The following is a 21,971-nucleotide window of genomic DNA, read 5'->3' as shown; positions in this document are numbered from 1 at the left end:
TTATTTATAGAAAATGACAAGTAGGCGTTTTTATAAATTATTGATAATCATCAGACTAGAGTAAAGCATTGAATATCTGTCTCCCAAGTCAGTAGGAGAGGAGAAAAGATGAAAGGAAAGGATGATGCATAGGAACATTGACAAATATGGTAAACAAATATTCATACCATAGCATTTTCGATACATTAATCTGGACTATGATCACCAGTGAATACAAGCTTTTAATCTGATTGGTAATCTAAATGTTCAACAAGCAAGATCTAGGGAAATGCTCTCTGTACAACAAATAAATTAGGAAATGGAAAGATTTTGATAATGATATATTTCTACCATGAAAACAGTAAAAAAAAAAATCTTTGTGGAAATTTTATTACTTTTGTAAAATTTATAGAAGGAAAAATGACAGAGAGACAAAGAGATTCATGATAGTGATGATAGTAGAAGACAGAGAGAGCCTTGCAGTCCCCAGGCATACTCTCCTAGGGTTAGGAAGTACCACATTTTATGTGTAGATAAGAAAATGGAACTATGATTGATGTTAGTAGCACTCATTTTTATGTATTCATTTCGGAAATGGAAAAATAATGCAAATAAAAGTAAACTAGATTTGACCTGTAATATAAAACATTCTTCTAACGAATTAGTTTTTAGTTCTTTTGAAACAGTCTTTTCATGTAGCCCTACTGGCCTGGAACTCACTATGTAGAGCGCTGTAGCCTTGAACTTGCATTTGCTATGATCTTCCTGCTTTAAACCCACTCCCAGGGCTGCGATTATAGATATATTCCACCATATCTGGTTTAACCACAATGATATATGTAGAATTTTATAAGCCACATTATTTCTAGGAAACACACACATATACATGCATAGTAAACACACACACTCACTCACTCACAGAGTTCTGATCCATCTAGATCAAAACAATATATTTCTAAGATATATATATATATATGTTTATATATAAAATGTTTAAAGATACATATTGGGGTATTGGGGTACAAAGAATTATCAGTTTTAAATCCCTGGCAATACACAGATAATATTGTTCGTACACAAAGCACAAGATCAGGAGTCAATAGTAACAAGGTAGTTTAAAAACCCACCATCATAGCTTTGAAAATATCAGTAAATACTTCCATTATGCAGAAAAAGATTATGAGAAAACCAGAACTAGATAAGGAAGTAGTTCAGGTCAGCACTATGGATTGGAATTTATGATTATTTGGAACTTTGATATACTCTTCAATAAGAAGAAGGAAACTATACAGTCTTAGTTTTCAAGAATCTAGTAAAGGTTTGGAAGTAAATCCAAAGCAGCAAGGGGCATCAATGGTAAAGTCAGAAGTTAATGAATTTATAACAGCAATCTTCACAAAAGTTACACAGAGGCTGAATCAATTAAAAGCTGATTCATCAGTTAAGAATAGTCAAAATAAGTTTGCTAAAACTCTAACAGAGGTAGCAAGAATTACAAAGGGGTGAACTGTAGTTATAGGAAGTATTTGATGTTCATAATGTTTTGAGAACAAATACCTGTAGGAGTTGGAGAAATAACTCAGATGACTTGCTGTTCTGTACAAGACACGTTCAAAAAAATCCTACCTCACCTAAGGTCATTACAACTTTATAATAAAATTGAACACAATTCAAGATAATGTAATTTTAAGTTTATAACTTTTAGAAACTACTGTGAAAAATTTAAAGAAAAATAATGCCTGTCTAAATTAGATACTCTTAGCATTTTGTAAAGTAAGCTGTCTTTGTGAATACAAGGATGGTTGAATAGCATCGTAACCTAGCAACGTGTTCCAGTTTGTTAGTAGAGCAACAGAAAGAAAAGGAGACAATCACTTATAGGCTTTCTGCTCACATCACTGTGATGCATTTTGCTGAATATGAAGGGGAAAGAGCTTTAGTTCAGGACTAAGGCTCTATCAAATTCTATCATGAATAATACTTATTTTATCTCTAATTTAATAAATATAATCTGTTACTACTCTGAGGCATGCATCTTGATACGCTTGTTGTCTTAGGTAATTATGTAAGAAAGTAAAAAGCCACAGAACTTAGAAATCTCCGAAAAAATATAATTTATATGTCCTATCTTAATATATTAATATATGATTGACATATGAAACTCAAAGGAATTGCATAAAGAACAACTGTAATAAGAAACTTAAGACTTTTAGATATAACATCAAGGTATAAAATGAGTAGCATTCCCCTAAACTAGCAACAACAAAACAGAAATATTGGTAAAATAAGATGCCACATGCCAGGCAGTGGTGGCACATACCTTTAATCCCAACACTCAGGAAGTGGAGTTTGAGGCCAGCCTGGTCTACAGAGTGAGTTCTAGAACAGCCAAGGCTACACAGAGAAACCCTGTCTTGAAACAAAAAAAAATGCCATTCACAATAAGAATACCTACAGTTACCACACCCCAAATAGCAAGCCATATTAACATGTGGTCTAACCTGTGGCCAGTAAACTTGCTTAAAATATCGAGGATTTAATTTTTTTCTTATAAGTCTATTGCATGGTTCTCGAGCATGGACCTTGTCATTAGCATTATTGTGCTTCAGTGTCAACAGCGAGACACATAGGAAAGTGTCCAGAAATTATTGAAGAACAAATTCAGAAATTTCTTTTGGGGTATACATATTCAGACATTGATCAAAGAACATTATGTATCAACTTGAAAAGAACAGAGCAACAGATCACATTTTAAGACACTCCTTTTTCCCCAAATTAACCTACCAGGCACCAGCTACCTATCTGGGGAGCTAGGAGGTCCAGCCATGTGTCTGTGGATCAGGATTTGTCAGAACACAGCTTGCACACAGTGTCTGTGGTTCTTTCAGTCTACAGTAACCTCGATGAGCTGCTGCAAAAGAGACTTGCTGGCTTTAAGACCCTACACAATTTCTGAATAAAGCCCCAATGTAGACAGTGTAGTAATTATCATAAGGTAAGAGATTTGGTGGATTTATTTATATAACAAGATTTTGTTAAATGAAGTGAGCTATAGAGATAGTTAATGCATTTCTAAGAAGCTCTATAAGGTTTTGGTAAAATCTGTAGTGAACAGTGTATTTTCGACCAGGATAATTACAAACAATATCAGGAAGCCTGCAAGAAAGAAAAAAGTGTGGGAACAAAGGATGACAAATACCAGGTGAAAATTTTAGAGGGGAAAACTGAAACCATGTCATGCATGAAAGATGTTCATTTTTGACTAGAAATTAGAGAATTCAAACTCAATTGACAGTTGGGTGCTTTTTACACTACAGTTTGTAGAAGTTATTTATGATGGATAATAACAAATACGGCCAGGGTTAAGACAAGAGGAGTCATTACACTGCTGGTGGGTCAGTAATTCATGTATCTTTTTAAAAGAACCATGGAGCTATTCTCAGTGAAGTTCTGAATATGACGTGCCAGGATTGTTACCTTACTTCAGGGCTACCACCCTAGAGAAATTCTCAGCCACACATAGAAGAGACATTGGAAAAGCTCTTCTCTGATAATTCGTGATTGCGAAAGTTGAAGGGCCATCAGTGGAGGAAAAAATACAATAAAACCTTTTTTTTTCCTCTAGAGGATGGAGATTATGCAACTTCTGGTTAAACAGACCAGCTCTGCATTTACTGACATGGGTAGAGTTCCTACAGGTTTAGAGTCAGTGACAGTTCCAAATCATTTGTGAAAAAGTAAATAATTCCCTCTAAAATTAATAATACATTTCCAGGAAGAACTTACTTGCAAATAAAAGGCATGGGAGATAGATAGCCTGGAGAGATACACACACAAACTCCGAGAGGACGTTTAGATCCAGAGGAGTAACCACAGGGTGGAGGAGGAAGAGGAGGAATTGCAGCTTTGTGTGGTTTAATGATAATTTTCTGTGAACTAAAATAAACAGGACGAGCCCCCACACAACCCCCATGAGTGAAGTGCAGCTTTCTCAGGGTCAGAGACATGAGAGGGCCTGGTGGTTTCTGGCACTGAATACAACTGACAAAGTGTGAGAGGCGGCCCAGTTGTCTGGATTTAGAGGGTGACCAAGGCATACACACCCTGGAGGATAAGTGGGCCTCTAGGAGCCATTTGTGAAAACTGCATCTACAGCTTCAGAATATGGACCAGAAGTCAGAAGCACCCCCTGTCAGATTTGTAAACAAGACTGGTAAATTTGTAAATAAGCCTGGCTCTGTTAAATGATTCAATTGAGGAAAGGGGCCCACAGGCTAATGTATTCATAGCTCACATTTTGATTTTTCTGCGGGAGCAGATTTTCCTTAGAACAGTTCTTCACAGCCTCTGTGGTTACATTTGGAGGAGTACACAGAGGCACACTTTTCTTCTTCCTGAACTATTTCCTAGTTTCTTCCATACTTTTGGAAATGGAAAAGTCATGCTTCGAACACACAGGACTCTCATGGCACTCTTGTCTCTTTGAGCCTGAATGTGGAATCTGATACAAGCCAAATAAACCAAGTGTGAATCGTGGGCCCATTTTGCTTTGGGGGCTTCTAGCTGTGGGGTTTCTCAGTGATGAAGGCCTCGGCAGAACCAGGTCTTTGGAGTTGACTGGTCTCACTTCCCTGCCAGTCAGCACCGTCTGTGGTCTTCTGTTCAGAACTACTAATTGCTGAAACATTAATACAAACCGAAGGGCTGGTCTAACAGTTTTAATTCAGTATTTGGATAAACTAATTTTAAAAAATTTTAAATTATTTTGATACTATATTTGTATCAGAAATTCATTAGGAAAGTTCCTTAAAGACTGCTTTTAGAGTTCTAACCTGCTGTAACATTTCAAATGTAATCTAAATATTATCAGTTTGAGTCCAGTATTAAAACTTTTCTTGTATTGCTTCTTTTTTTTATTTGTTGCAAATAGATTTTTTTCTATACAATACACACTGATTACAGTTTCCCCTCCCTTTAACTACTCCCAGTTTTTCCTACCTCTGCTTCCATCCTGGTCTATCCCTTTCTGTCTTTCCCTAGAAAACATTCAGGCATCTAAGGGAATATAATATGATATGATATGATATGATATGATATGATATGATATAATATAATATAATATAGGGCATAAACAGATGGAAGAAAAAGAGCCTAAGAAAAGATAAAGGGAACCGATATAGACATAGAGACCAGTTCATTCACACATTAGAAATCCCATAAAACAAAACTGTAAACATATATACACACACACACACACACGTGTGTGTGTGTGTGTGTGTGTACTGTATATATGTATACACACAAACACACATAAAGGATCCATGGAATAAAATAAAATGAACAAAATAAAAATTAAAAATTAAATGCCCCAACATGACCTTATGAGACAAGGAACCTTCAAATATGCCATTGAGTTCTTTTTTTTGTTGGCCCTCTTCAGCTGGGCATGCAGAATAGTTTGATTCCCCAGTGAGCTTCTTCTAGAGAAAACTAAATTTTCATTTGCAAGTGTTCATCAGTTGGAGATGCTTCTGGGCTAGGGATGGGCACACATGCCCACGCCTCATTTCAGCTCTGGGACTCCATCTGGTGCAGACCCATGCAGACCTTGTGGATGTTGACTCAGACTCTGTGAGTTCATGGGTGCATTGGTTCTGCTGTGTTTAGAAGGCTTTGTTTCCTTGATTTCCTCCATCCCCTCTGGTTCTTAGACTCTTCCAGACTCATCTTTTGCAGGGTTCTCTGAGCCCTGAGGAGTAAAATTTGATAGAACTGTCCCATTTAGGACTGAGTGTTCCAAGGTCTCTTAGTCTTTTAGTGTTGTCTGACTGTAGGTCTCTGTATTTGTTTTCATCTACTACAGAAGGAAGCTTCTCTGTTTATGGATAAGCAATACTTTTTTCTATAATAGAATTATTAGGAATCAGTTTATTGCAAGTTCCTTTAGTAGAACAGTAGTATTTGGGTTTTCCCCTAGGTCCCTGGGTATCTAGTCTCAAGTTCGTGGTCACCCAAGCAGTGTAGGGTATAGGTTCCATCTCATGGAATGTGCCTTAAGTCAAATCAGATATTGGTTGATAACTCATAAAAGCTTTGTGCCTCTATTGCCCTAGCCTGTCTTTCAGATGGACACCATTGTGGATAGAGGGTTTCTGATTGGGTTGGCATTTATGTTTCTCTGTTAATAGCATGTAGAGTACCTTTTGGTAGGAACACTAGAATGTAGAGATGAAGGCTCTAAGTAGACGCCAGCCCAACTTTTCCATATTCAATGAGTTGTATTGGTGTTGACTTCAGTAACCAAATTATGATACTGAAAGAGATCTAGTTGGGGCTGTGTCTCCCCCATTATTTGGTGGTTTCATTTAGATCACCTTTAAAATATGTTTGTTTTAGGAAGCTGCTACAGCATTAGCTCTTTATATGACCACTCACGTGGCTCTTGTTTTGGCTGTCTCTCCATTACCCTGTGAATTCACAGACTTCTAAGTGAAGCTTGTTATAACACTATTTCAGAGCTTGTACAAGATCAGAGAGGGGAATAAAACACGTAGGTAGCAAAGCTTAAAAGATCGAATCAACAATTATTAGGCACACAATTTGGGTTCACATCTTGACTCCTTTATGATTTAACTGTGGGCAATTTCCTAAATTTCTATGTCTTTCTGATATTTTTTTTATCTGTAAAACAAAGATGATGAGAGTTGCCATTTATTTATAGTGTCAGCAGGCAGAGATAGGGAGCAAGGACTTCATGAAGAGTTTGTAGTCTTTAGAAGAGAATGTGAGCTGTTCAAACATATGTCAGTGTTGTATGTTCAGATCTTCCTTGGCTGGGCGAGGCCATGTGACTTGTCCTGGCAAATGCATTGAGAGTGGAAATCAAGGCTATCATGGGACTCTCTAAAGATCCACCCCCACCTTTGCTATAGAAATTGATGATTCAAGGTGAGCCATCCGGGAGCAGAAACTCGTTGCTGACCTGTGTGAGCCAGTAGTATGAGACAGTTATAAAACTCTAAGCAGCTACAGAAATCTTTGATAGTCCTAGTTACTTTAGCAGCAGCTCCTGCTTCCTGATATTACAGGATGTGCTTGGCAGAACTTCTGGCACCCAGCAAGTAGTAAAAATAATGTAGTTATTAAAATGAAGAATCTTATTATGATTCCATTAGGCATAGTCTCCAAAAATCTTTTGTTTCAATGTCTTATCACTAGCGAGAAAGGAATACAAAGGAAGGAATAGAAATGTATGAGTATCTGTGGAATTTGAGTTTTCTGTTTTACAGTCATTAATTTCAGGTCTTGATGAATAAGCATACGGGCAGATCGTTACTGCACGTGCAATTATCTTAAAAAACTCTAGAAGTTGAGACAAGTAATTGATTACACGGAAAGTTTGATGCAAAAGCCTAATTATAAATATATGCCACTTGATCTCTATAATTAATACCTACAATCATTCTCAGCTGGCTTATAGCTCTGGACAACATCGTGACTATTATATGAATGCCCATTATAAAAATAATAGGGCAGAAGATGAGGAAAAAATCCTATTAGGTCTTTCAAGGTAACATTCATACTTGTTTTGTGACCTCCAAATGCTAGTTATGAGAACCACTAAGCATACTAGGAGGACAGCTCAGGGGGCAAAGTGCTTGTTTGACCAGCAGGAGGACCCGAGTTAAGATCCCCACACGCATGTAAAGATCAGAGCACGGTGACATGTGTTTGTACTTCCAGTGTTGAGAGGTGAAGAGAAGAGGATTTGGAGAGTTTGTTGGCCAGTCAGTGTAGACAATTCTTGAGTGTCAAGACGACCAGGGATAGGTCCTGTCTCAAAAATTAAGGTGTAAAGCGATGAGAAATATCAAGAGGTTGACCTCTCACCTCCACAGGTGTATATACAGGAGCATGCATCTGCACACATGTACATATACATGGTTTACAGAAGGACAGGAACAAAAAGTCTTTATATTTTGACATAAATTTTAAATCTGCAAAAATATTGTAACAATATATGGAACTCTACATTTTATTAAGATTTAATAATTTTTAGTATTTCTTCCATATTTGTCTCCTCTCTTTTAGATAAAGATCCTCATTAGAGTTATCACAAGAGAGCTCTCAAGTTATAAGAATTTAGATTTGGTGCACTATCTAGTGCTTAGTTCCTGTTTCATTCTGATCTGTTGTTTCTCTAATACCCTACAGCGTCCTCTCTATCTCCTCTTGCCCAAGAGTAGATAGTCCAGAATTGTGTTGCATTTAGTTTTCATGACTTTTTGGTCTGCTTTGATCTAGAATATTTTCTCAGTCTTTCTTTATTCTTTGTTGTGTTCATACTTTTGAAAACCACAGGCCAAGTTGGGTGTTTCATTCTAGTTGGATTCAGGCTATGTGTTTCTTGGGCAAATTCTACAAAATAAAAAGATGTGTGTCTTTTGCAAACTGTACTTGAAGCTGTTTAAGTGCCCAAATGCCTTGCTGATGCTGTTAATCGTAATTACCCAGGAAAGGGTTGATCTACTTTCTGCACTGGACACTGTTTTTTTTTCTCTTAAAATATAATAAGTCATTTATGAAGAAGACTTTAAAGACATTTACATGATTCAGACATACCCTCAAGTTGAAGAAACATTTTAGATCATAAAAGAAAAGAATAATCAACTTTATGGTTATCATTGAACCAGAAAACAAAAACAAAAGCAAAAAAAAAAAAACAAACAAAACCAACAACATTGACAACAGGAACATGGGTAGTTTTGGAGCGAGGGAAGTACGTTTGTTTTTACTTATTGAATGCTGTCAGAAACCAAGCCTTCAAAAATAGGCTGCTCAGTAAGGAGACCCACAAAACATTGGAAGATCTATCTAAGCCAACACTTGTGCAAATCTCCACAGAAAAAGCACAAGAAGCTTGGAAAGGGAAGGACTAATGAATCCTCCATAGGACCATAATGTCTCACTACTTGATCTCAAATATACTGAAAGGTAAAATGCCAGATGATGATTTAAATTTCTTTTTCTGGTAAATATGATCAGTGACTCGAAAGAGGACAGAAGCAAACAGACAAACTCAATCCGAGACTCAAAAAGGAAAGTTAGCCGGGTGGTGGTGGCGCAGGCCTTTAATCCCAGCACTCGGGAGGCAGAGGCAGGCGGATCTCTGAGTTCGAGGCCAGCCTGGTCTACAAGAGCTAGTTCCAGGACAGGCTCTAGAAACTACAGGGAAACCCTGTCTCAAAAACCAAAAAAAAAAAAAAAAGGAAAGTTAGTAGCATAAAGGAGAGGACCTTCAAAGGCTGAAAAAAGCAGAAAACCAAAAACAAAAGCACAATTTAGCAACCTCAGAGATACAGCCAAGGTGGCTCTAACAGGAAACTGTGATAACATAGACAAACCAGAGAGATCACAAATAAATAGCTGAATGATACATTTAAATATTCTGGAAAAACAGCAAGAATCCAAACCCTAAAGCAACAGGTGGTAAGAAATAATAATAATCACACAGAAATTAATGATATAGAGAGTAAAAGAGCAAAAACATTGTCCTAGAGTTAGTACATTGTAAGAAGTAAGATTGCCAAACCCCTGCATGATATGAGAGAAACAATACTTAAGCAAATGTTTATCAGTCTGGTTCTGGTTTGAAGCCTCTGGGCCATGCTGTACCACCGACCCTGGGTGCTCACTGTGATTCTACCTGGACAACCTGTTGCTGCCCTGTGTCATGGAGATCCTGCAGCCCTGGGTCCACAGGTCTGACCACCCCTGCTCCGGCAGATCACAGATGGAGTGGGTGTTGGGGTGGGCCAACAGATAACCCTGGTTCTAGGACTGGGTAGTTGCAGGGTTAGTCAGTCTGCCAGCTCTCCTCTGTCTTTACCACCAGAATGGGCTCTTCAGCATTGCTCTGGCTAGTTTGCCCCTTGCAATGATAAGCAAGTCCCTCCCCCAGTCAAGGTGCTAGGCCTGCTCTCCAAAGTGTTGTAGTTGGTTGGGGGCAGGGACAGTTCTCTTATCTGCCTCAGACCTTGATGGGTGGGGGTATCCCCCCCTTGCCCATGATGCCATTGGACAGATGAGTGGTGGAGACAGCTCTCCTGTGCTCACAATTTCTGAACTGGCTTACCCACATTTCTGCCAATAGGGTTGGCTCTTTGTACCTTCCAGGTGGGGTATAGGACCTGCTTTCCTGAGTGTTACAGCTGTTGGGGGCACAGGGACAGCTCTCTGCTCTATGATCTCAGGGCCAGCAATAGAGTACTTTTCAAATACTGAAAATTCTGGGGAAAATTGTTGAATTCTTAGACACATATGACTCAAAGTTGAGTAAGAAGATAATACCAACAAAACCAGGTCCTATAGCCAGCAGCCCCATGGGAACAGTGATAGGTATTGTGACAAATAACAGCCTGTGAATGGGGTTCTCCAGCTTCAGGGCTTCAGCTTCAGGTTTTCAGAGAAGACCTGCCACTAATATTCTCCAGCTCTTCTGAAGAATAGAAAGGAAAGGAACACCACCAAATTCTTTTTTTTTTTTTTACATTGTTGCCTGTTTGTTTTTAATGTTTTAGACACAGTCTCACATAGCCCAATCTGGCTTCCAACTTGTCATAGAGCTTAGGATAATGCTTTTAGTATATTATTATTTTTAAAAAATTTGTATCAATATATTTTGATCATATCCACCCAATTCCTCTATGATCCACCTCTTCCTCCCTGTGCTCTACTTCATGTCCTCTTTTCTTGAAATTAAAACATAATTACATCACTTCCTCCCTTTCCGTTCTTCCCCCCAATCTTCCCATGTCCCCTCCCCTCCAACCCATGTCCTATCCCACCTACTCCCTCTCAAATTAATGCTATCCTTTTTATTATTATTGTTATATGTATACTTAAACTTATGCATACAATGATGATTTTCTTCAATATGACTTGTGTGCAAATTATTAAAGGACTGATGTTTTGTAGGGATAATTATTTGGGAGACTCATCCTTAGGAGAAGGTAATTTCCTTTCTCAGAAGTCACCTTTTTTCCCCCAGAAGACATTTTCTCACTGTAGATGGCTTGGGCCTCTGTATCTTACAATTTTCCCATCTCCTCTTCCACCTTCTCTGAGCCTGAGCTGTAGGGGATTTGTTGCAGTTGTATCAAATGAGGACAAGCATCTTATGGTCTGCGCTCTCTATATTTTTACCAGTTGAGGTTTTCTGTAATGGTGTCTGATACAAAAAGAAGTTGCTTTGATGAAGGATGATAGCTATGCCTATCTGTGTTTATAAAAATAACTATTTAGAATGTGTAGGCTAGGGACAATTTTGAATACTGACTTCTCTTCCTTCCATCTCCCGTGTGCTAAGATTACATGTGTGATCCTCATGTTTGACTGCTACCAAACTCATTCTATGAAACTATTACCTTGATATCAAAACCTCATTAAGGTTACAACAAAAATATCCATTCTCCTGATGATAATAGATGTAAAAGTTCTCAATAAATAGTTGCAAATCAAGTTCAAGAGCATATTAAGAGTATATGCTGTGACCAAGTTGTTTCCTTTCAGGATTCAAAGTTTTTTAACATATGCAAATCTGTAATTATAACTCAGCATACAAATAGACTTAAGGAAAGGAATAATAAGATTATTTCATCTGATGCAGAAATAGCCTTAAGCAATATTTCATAGCTCTTCAGGAGATTATCTAAGAAAGTGGGAATAGAAGGCACATACCTCAACCTAATAAAAGCTATAAGAAATTAATCTATATTTAACATTTTTAAAAAAAGAAAAACTGAAAGCATTTTCTCCAAACTCTGGAAGGATTTAAGAAGAATAAGAATGTCTTCTCTCTCCACTCTCATTTAATATATTTCTTGAAGTCTTAACTAGAACATTAAGATGAGAAGAAATAAAGGAATATGAACAAGGAAGGAAGACAACTTTTTCCCTACTTGCAGTGTTCCTATACTTAAAACCTTAAAGACTTCTATGGAAAATTCTTACAACTGAGAAACATACTCATCAGTGTATCAGGACACAAAATCAAAACACAAAGTCAGTAGCTTTTCTATGTACCAATAATGAACTTGTCCAGAAACAAATCAAGAAAAAAATGAAACAAATCAAGAAAGAGATTATTTCACTGTAACTAATAATAAACAAAATACCAAGGAATAAACTTAATCAAGCAGGGCAATTCCTTCTACAGGGAGAACTCCAAAACAATGAGAAAAATAAAGAAAGCTATAGAAAATGCCCATGGATTGGGAGAATTAATATTATGGAAATGACTATATTGTTGAAAGTAATCTACAAATCCAATGGAATCCCAATCACTGTCACAATGATAGTCTTCACATAGTGGAAAAATGTCTAAAGTTATATAGAAGCACAAAAGATCCTGAATAGCCAAGGCATTCTTTTACATACATACAATGCTAGAGGAAGCAAATGCCTGATCTCAAATTATGGAGCATAGTAACAATAGCACCATGGCACTGGCACAAAAACAGAGAGAACAGGATTAGAACAGAAGACCGAAGAATAAATCCACACAATACATCCACTGAATCTCTAAGGAAGGCAACAAAGACAAATATTAGTGAAAAGATGGCCTTTTAAAGAACCATTTTCGGGCAATCTAGATAACATTACATAGAAGAAGCTAGATCCATATATCTCTCCTTGTGCAAAAATCAAATCAACACAAAGGGGAACAATGGCCTCAGTATAACATTTGAAAATTTTATAGTTCTAGAGAAAACATTGGCAGAACACACACACATACACATGCACACACACACACACACATACACATACACACACATACACAAAGGTGTAGTCAAATTTTTCTTTGGCCTACCAGCTCCCAAATAACAGCATGGAGACTTCTTATTAATTATGAAAACTCGGCCTTAGTTTAGACCTTTCCCACTAGCTCTTATAACTTAAATTGAGCCATATATATTAATCTACATTTTGTCTTGTGTTTTTTTTTAACCTTTCTTTCATTCTGTATGTCCAGCTCCCTCCAACTCTTGTTGGCATCTCTCTGCATCTTAATTATCTCTTCCCACTTCCTTTGTCTGTGCTCAGAAGTCCCATGTATACCTTCTGCCTAGGTATTGGCCATTCAGCTCTTTATTACATCAATCCCAACAACACATTTTCACATCTTGTACAAATATTCCACAATGAAAGGCTTTATGGAAAGGGCTATAGTAGCAAATGGAAGAATCCCAAGATTGAGAAATGGGCTTACATGAGATTAAAAAGCATCTTCACAGGAAAGGAAACAACCACTAAAATGAAGAGACATACAACAAAACTGGAAAAATCCTGTTCCAGCTACAGACCAGCTAGAGGATCAGTGTCTAGAATTTCTGAAGAATTGTACACCCCCAAACCAAATCATCCAGCTAACAAATGGGCCATTGAATTGATTAAATAGCTCTTAAAAGAAGAAACACCCGTGGTTAACACATACCCGATAAGGAATTCCGCATCCTTAGCCATCACAAAATGCAAAATGAAGCTGACCCGGAATTACACGTCATTCTGGTTAGAATGGCTCTCATTAAGAAACATATGACAATGCCTGCCAAAGATCTGCTGGAGGAGCCCTTGTTTGCTGCTGGTTTATGTTATGGAATTACTGCACCATGGAAATCAGTATGGATGCTTCTCAGAACACTAAAAGGAGAACTTACATGTCACAAAGCTGTGTTGTTCTTGGGTGTATGCCTAAGGGACTTGAAATCAGTATCCCACAGAGATATTTGCTCATCCACATTTATTACTGCATTATTCACATTTATTACCGCATTCTTCACAATTGCCAGGAAAAGGAACCAGCCAAAAAGTTCATCAGCAGAAGAATGTGAGACACGTACATAATGGAATACTTCGTTCAGCTATAAAGTGACATTTGCAAGAAATTAGATGGGCCTGGAAATCAACTATGATAAGCTAAATAAATACTGTGTGCTCTCTCATCGGTTAGAACTTAAATATGTACGTTTGTGTGTACGCTTAAACTGGACAGGGAATCATGAGAAGATATACCACAGTGTGAAGGGGGAATAAAGAGGGCCCTGGAGAACACATGGGACACAAGCATCATTGTGCATCTGGGCAACTATCTAGAGGGAGAAAGGAAACCAACCAGAGGTAGACAGGGATCTTGGAGGAGGACCTTGGGCATGGGGGACAAATTAGAACAAAGTATAATGAAAACATGTATGAACATCCTGTACAGAAATCCATCATTTTGTATGGCAACTCCTAGAATTAATAAAGGAGACCGTGTACATATCCTATGGCATGCAACATTTCAAGTCATATATAACAATCTCCTTCACCTACCTTAAGGCTAACCCCGGGTCCCGCTCTTTGTACCCACATGTGCCACTACAGCCACCTGTCACATTGTCATCTTATTTTGATCTCTTTCTGTATGACAGTATAGGAGCATAGATTCATATTTTATTCACTGGGAAATAATCTGAAGCTGGCATCTATTTTAATATTCAAACTATCCCTACTTGCCAGGTGCAGCCCCTTCAGACTAATGTCTGTGTGACTGTGTCAGGAGCAGAGGTGATAAATTTCTTTTACTTTTCTGAATTGTAAGATAGTCTAGTTCATACTATACCTGTCCTTCCCCAGGTCCAGATTTTCAGATCCCAAGTCTAAGGTGACTGAGTTAAATGCCGGGGAGTGCAGCTAGAACTCTGCATTTTAAAATCAAATATTTTATTTGATCAGGATGTTTAGAAAAGGTCTCAGCATGTTAACGATCAGGTTTCGTGACCCCATCATGGATAATTGATTCCATCAAGGCTATGTTTTACAATTGCAGAGGAACTGTATGACAACCAATTATCCTATAGAAATGTCACACTGCTCTCTGGTCAGATTGTGACAGGGTGCCTTTTTCCTTTACTACTCCCCTTCTAGATGGTTTTAATTCTGTCTTAACGACACAACTTAAATCTGTACATTTATTATCTCTTTTTTTCTCTTCCTTCTCGATTTATCATTCCATAGCAGAAGGACTTAACACAAAAGACATGTATTAAGTTATCAGATTATGCGAGGGGAAGCCATTATAGAGTATTTGTTTAACTCTTCAAAGATGTGTGGCATTTGTTTATGTTGTGGAATATTTGTCTAACTATCTAAAGATGTATTGCTGTTTTACCTTGACTACCTAAGGCACCTGATTGGTCTAATAAAAAGCTGAATGGCCAGTAGCAAGGGAGGAGGTATAAGTGGGACTTCCAGGCAAAGAGAGTAAATAGGGGGAGTTTAGGCTCAGAGAAGAAAGAAAAAGAGATGCCAGGGGCAAGCCAGCCAGACACAGAGGAAGCAGGAAGGTAGGATATGCAGAATGAAAGAAAGGTAAAAAGACTTGAGGCAAAACATAAATGAATAGAAACAGGCTAAGTTGTAAGAGCTAGTTGAACAAGTCTAAGCTAAGGTCAAGCATTCATAATTAATAAAAAGTATTCATGCCTTTATCTGGGAGCTGGTTGATGTCCCAAAGAAAATACCAACTATAGTTGGGTGTGTTTATCCACTCAATTCACAAATAGTTACTGAATACCCACTATGTACCCAGAGTGAGGGATACAGCATGGACAAAGCATTCCTGCTTCTACCACTGTAGAGTTACTGGTTAGTGTTTTAAAACATTAAGTCTGGGATCCAGGTCGTCAGGTACAGTGTAGTCTCAGCACTTGCCAAACAATGGCAGGAGATCAGCCTGGACTATACAGTTCCAGAACAGCCAGGTTTTACAGTGAAACCTTGTGTTAAAAGGCAACAAAGAAGGAAGGAAGAAAGGAAAGTAGAAAGGAAGGAAGGAAGGATGCATGTAGATATGCAGGCGTGCACACACACATGCACACACATACACACACAGAGATACATTCTAGAGGTCAGGATTTGGAGCTATGGGAGGTTGCCACTGCAACCCTGCTGTACCTGGTGAGCCACATGTTCTTCTTCAAAGAGTTGTAGCAGAAAAATTTTTGTAAATGTAAAAATGACTGATGCTTTGAGGACATTCAAGTGTCCCATGTTACTAGACACAACACTTTCTGCACAGTCAACCCCAAGTTGCTGGTAATGACTGTAGAAACCAGCACCAAGGTTGGGTGAGGGCTTTTTCTGGTGTTTCCTTTAAGCAAAATGGGTCACACTGACAAGGCACATCCAAGAGTGCGTGAGCACACAGGATCTGGCTGGATGTTGGCTGGTGTCCCACAATGATGATGTCATAGGCAGTGGCTAAGAGGACTGCACAGAGAATGGGCTGACCTCCTGTCTGGCAGAGTTAGTAGTGGTGTTTGAGGGGTACAGCACACGTGAAGATCACTACCTACAGCATGAATTGTGCTGCCCAGTGCAGATTTTAATAAGGTGGTGCTCGTCTGGACCCTCGGCACTGCCCAGCAGCTGTAACAGATTGAAAGCTTGTACTCTGATCTCACCTTTTATGATACCTGGAATCATAGGGATGCCTCTCCTGCTCAGCTTGCAAAGACAGAGTGTCTGTATTGCCCATCCCCAGTGGGGCACCCTGGTGGCCAAGCAGGAGAGAAATCATAATGGGGCAATTCCAGGCCATTTTTTTGATAGATGGCAACACCTTAAGTTTCAGCTGCACAAATGAATGACAGCTGGAACTCTGAGGCACAGAAAACTTTGAGCAGCCCATGGGCTTGGAGGTTCTAGATTAAAGCAGTGGGGACCCACAAGGGCGGCAATATCTATTATCACAGACAGGTACCTTTATGTCTACTTCTTGAATGTATTCACCAGCAAAGAGCTCCAGAGGGGTCTGGACAGCATGCCTAAGAGGGACTTGGAGGTCAGCAATATGAAACTGCCTGGCTTTACAAACTGTAGGAGCGCAAGTATGAGCCCAACTCATAATCATGACTGCCACAAAAGGTCAACCTCTTATATGACAATCTGTACACAACATAGCCAGGCCTAAGACATCTCTTGAGGTAGAGGATTGGATGAGAGGGCTGGATACTGATCCCATCTTTTCTCACCGTGGGAAGCCCCAGCCTAGTAACAACAGGATCTGAAGGCCAATGAGTATAATAGACAATCCTACAGCCAGCCTGCCAGCGCCAGCTGCCCAGGAACCTCCACAGCTGCTGCCATGATTGACGTCCCCAGTGATACCTTCACTGTGTCCTGGGAGTCTGGGAAGTTGGAAGAGGCGATGCAGGAGCTGTGAGGGCTGTGGGCCGTGGTCAAGGAATATACTGAGCTTATCAGTTGCCTGAAGGAGCAGCTGGGCAGTGTGGAGAATGGCGAACATGGGACCACCGGAGACCTGTACCGGACACTGCATTCTTCTCTTCTGTTCCCCCCCACCCCACCTAGTTTTGACTGCTAGGTCACTTTGTGCAGTTTGCTGCTCAGTGCCTCTGGGGCAGGTAGTGGTCAGCCCGCCTCTCTCTCCAGCCTGGGGGGAGCAGGTGGGAAACACCACCTGGCATTTGCAAAGTTTTTGTATCTAGGCCAACTCCCAAGTACTCTAAGGAACTGTCTCCTACTCCTGCCCATTCCACTGCCCCTCACCCCAAGAAAACAACAGACATTCCCAGCCTTAGCATGGCTTGTTTTTAGCCAGCTTTTCTAACTTAAATTAACCTGTTTCTCTTCTTTTTTGTTTCTTTTTTGCCTCTGGAATTTTTTTTATTCTATATATCTTTTTTTTCCCTTCTTACTCTATGGCTGGTTGTATGGCTGGGTGACTGGCCCTCGGTGTTCTCTCTTTCTCCATTTCTTGCTCCTAGCTCTTCTTCTCTTGAGCCTAGACTTCTCTGCCTGACAGCCCTGATCTCTCCAAGAACTTTAGACAGGGTATTGGATTTTGTCAAAGGCTTTTTCTGCATCTGATGAGATGATCATTTTTTTTTCTTTCAGTTTGTTCATATGGAGGATACATTGACAGATTTTTGTATGTTCAATCATCCCTGAATCTCTGGAAAGAAGTCTACTTGATCATGTTGGGTGATTTTTCTGGTGTGTTCGTGGATTCAGTTTGTCAGAGTTTTATTGAGTATTTTGTATCAATGTTCATGAGGAAGATTGGTCTGTAATTCTCTTTCTTAGTTGTGTCTTTGTGTCGCTTAGGTATCATGGTAATTGTAACCTTGTAAGAAGAGTTTGGCAATGTTCCTTCTATGTCTATTGTATGGAACAATTTGAGGAGTATTGGTATTAGTTCTTCTTTGAAATTATGTGTGGAAACCATCTAGCCCTGAGCTGTTTTTGGTTAGAAGTCTTTTAATGACTGCTTCTGTTTCCTTAGGGCTTATAATTTTATTTAAATTGTCTATGTGGTCTTGATTTAATTTTGTATGTGGTACCTATCCAGAAAATTGTTCATTTCCTTTAAATTATCCAATATTGTGGAGTACAGGTTTTTGAAGTGTGACCTGACAATTCTCTGGATTTCCTCTGTGTTTGTTGTTTGTCCCTCTTTTCATTTCTGATTCTGTTAATTTGGATATTATCTATCTGTCTTTTGGTTAGTTTGGATAAATGTTTCTCTATCTTGTAGATGTTCTCAAAGAACCAACTCTTTGTCTCATTGACTTTTTGTATTGTTTTCTTCTTCTATTTTATTGATTTTAGTCCTCAATTTTGATGCGCCTCTGGGGCTCTTCCAGGTTTAGTTGGGGCCAAGGCTCAAGTGGTCGCAGATGCCTTGGGGGATGGTTGAGGGTGTGGGGATGCTGCTCCCAGGCTTCTGGGACTTTGAGGGGTGAGGGTGTGCCTGGCTGGGGGTGGCTATGGTATAGAGATTAGGGCCCAGACACTCACCTCTCCAAATGTGGGAGGTGCCAAGGCTCTGTTGGGGGTATGGAGAGGCTGCTCTGGGGTCTCTGGGGCTTCCCAGGTCTTGTTGCTTTTAATAATTTTTCGACCAAGGAAACACATAACCCTCTTTCCTTGTGCAAACACCTGGGAGCTCCATGTGTCTTCATTGCACAACACTAGCTCAAGCAGAGAGCCACCGAAGACAAAAGACAATTGACTAAACTCTAAGTATTCCATTGAAAATATAAGTCAGGGGTAAAGCACTTTCCCAGCATGTGCTAGGCCCTGGGTTTCACCCTAACTGTTGCCTAGAAACTTAATCAAGATAGTGGGGGAGGGGATTTTTATCACTGTAGTGGGGAAAATTACAGAGCTTCTCAGAAAGAGAGGAGACTAATACAGAAGGGGTAGATGGCCACACTGTGTTAGCTGCATGTTGTCAACGATAGCAGTGCTCCAGAAAAACTGAGTTCTCTTCACTAGCAGGAAGCCAGGTAGGTAGTTTAGGGCGTCACAAACCAGTTTTCTAATCTGGTGAGGCATGCATCTCTGTGGGATCCTAGAGGGTGAAGGTAGACGGTTGTCATTTAGCAGAGGCTGAGGCTTGAGATATTTACTGCATTCCTGCCACACACTTATAGTTGTTCCTTTGTGGAAAATGATGCAAGATTGTTGTTCGCAAAGCCAACCAGCAAATAGTTGGTGGATCATCTTCCAATGAATAATAGAATCCCTTAGGATGGATGAAAGAAATGCACCCTATGAAAGAGCAGTACAGAATTACCTGCCGGTGATTGGACAGCCAGAAGGATTGATGTGCTCTTAATCAGAGTGCACTGGGTTCAGCAGCCTCAGAGAGGAAGCTTTAGTTCTCTGTTTTGCTGACTTGCATAATTCCCCACAAGAGAAACAACAGGAAAAGAACAGGTCAGCTGGTCAAGGCCTCAGCAAATAGCAGTGGCAGTGGATGATGTTGCTCTTGACTCTTTGTTACAACTGTATCCTTTCTCTCTAGAAGCTGTTTGTGGACTCCTGTCTCTAAAGTAGCACTGCTACTCCATACCTAGATTTGTTTCTCATGGTCCTTTGAAGGTGTTCTCTGAGTCTCCTGTCAGTGGCCTCTACTGTGGGATGTAGAAGGATAAGGTGGTTTGAATGGAAATGGCAGTAGTGCTATTAGGAGGTGTGGCCTTGTTGGAGTAGGTGTGGCCTCGTCGGAGGAAATGTGTCACTGGGGTGGGCACTGAGGTTTCAGAAGTGCAAGCCAGGCCTGGTATCATCTTTTTCTTCAGATACAGATGTAGAACTCTCAGCTCCTCTCCAATACTATGTCTGCCTGCATGCCACCGTGTCCTGTCACAATAATTGACTAAATCTCTGAACTGTAAGCCACCCCAGTTCAATGTCTTCCTTTATAAGATTTGCCACAGTCATGGTATCTCTTCACAGCAATAAAACCCTAACAGAAACAAGGAAAGACAAGTTTATTTTTCTCTAAGTTTTCTAATAATTGTGACATTTCTAATAATTGTGCATGAATACACAGTGACTTGGGAAAATAGGGTTTAGAATCATGTATTAGATTTCATAGATCATTGATATTTAATATTAGCATTTGAATGTTTTTTCCTCTCTGCCCTCTTAATGGACTAAGTTCTTTGCTAGTTCTCAGAAGCAGCTTACCTGAGAGGAGAGACAGACCCAGTCTTCCTCTATCAAACGGAAGTCAATAGCTGCTACCAGGTGCCCAAATAATGAGATCGGGAGAGGTGACATCTATTAGGAGTCCTAAGTGCCTACTTAGAAACATAGGAAAAAATGCTGGCAAGGGCTTTTGGGAGGAGGAGGAGGAAGAGGAGGAAAAGGAGAAGGAGAAAGAGGAAGAGGAGGAGACGGTAGCAAGAGAATCATAAGTTTGCAGGCAGCCTGGACTACACATCAAGAAAAAAAGAAAGCAAAATGAAATTAGAAAAACATCTTAAAGAGAGAAGTAGCTGCTGAAAGCATTTCTGTGTTGAGGTAGCCCCACCCCTTTCTTTTATACAGAACAAAATGTAAAGATGCTATTTGGTTAATAGAAAAATCCTTCGGGTCCATCCATATTGTTATACATGACAAGTTTATTATTTTTATCACTGAATAGTATGCCTAACTACTGTCTCTCACTTTTAAGCACACCTTCTTCGAGCTGTCATTCTATCCGTCCTTTCCTCATCATTTCTGCCTTAGCAAGGCTCTGAGTTAGGCTGCTTTTCTCTCCCCTGCTGTGTAAGAAGCCAAATATGAGTGCTAATTACTGCCTCTCTGATATTAGTATTAATAGCCCCTTTCTTACTGCCTGGTGGTAATTTGATACGGGTTATATTTTTCAGTTAAACACAGCTCTCAGTAAAATAGTAGTCCCATATCCACTCTGTGACAGACATTAATCTGTTTTATTGTTCTTGTAACATTAGGGTAGGGGCTGTTCACCCCGATTAGAAAACCAAGGAAAATCTAAAGGGATTAGAGGAGGGGAGAGGAGAACACTTAGAAAGTTAACAGTGTCTGCAGAGATGCAGACACCATGATGTGGAGCCCAACTTTACCAACACCTAAAGAATTTATGGATGAGTTGGAGGTGTGCTTCTATCTCATGTGTCACTCTTGGTGAACCTGATGTTAACCTCATTTTTCTCTTTCCATTGGACTATTCATCCCCAAGGAAAAGCCACATGTCATATTTTCAGGATTAAACCTCTTACACAATGTCATCACACCTTAATACTTGGCTGGTGTCAGTGCTGGGAAAGACTCCAGTTACTATCACGCCTCCAGGTTTTCTGGGCAGCCTTGGGTTCTTGACACAGATGGTGAATGATGGTGGCCATGCTCCTTATCAATAAATCTCTCATAGCTTCCACCTCTGCTAGTCCCTCCTTCGGTTTTCTCTCATCTTATGTTCTTCCCGTCATCACAAACAAGCAATCATTTCCTGCAGCTACAGATGTCTCCCCAGAGAGCTACTTCATATAATGTGGCTTATTGATAACTCACATAGACTACGTTTCATGAAGGATTTGAGACACCTGGTGTGTTTTTCTTCTTGGCTGTGATTTTGGTCATATTGTCATTTTGAAGTAGGTAAGGAT

The sequence above is a fragment of the Arvicola amphibius genome, chromosome 13, assembly GCF_903992535.2.
Source record: "Arvicola amphibius chromosome 13, mArvAmp1.2, whole genome shotgun sequence".
Classification (NCBI taxonomy): domain Eukaryota; kingdom Metazoa; phylum Chordata; class Mammalia; order Rodentia; family Cricetidae; genus Arvicola; species Arvicola amphibius.
Note: the sequence above shows the minus strand (reverse complement) of the source record.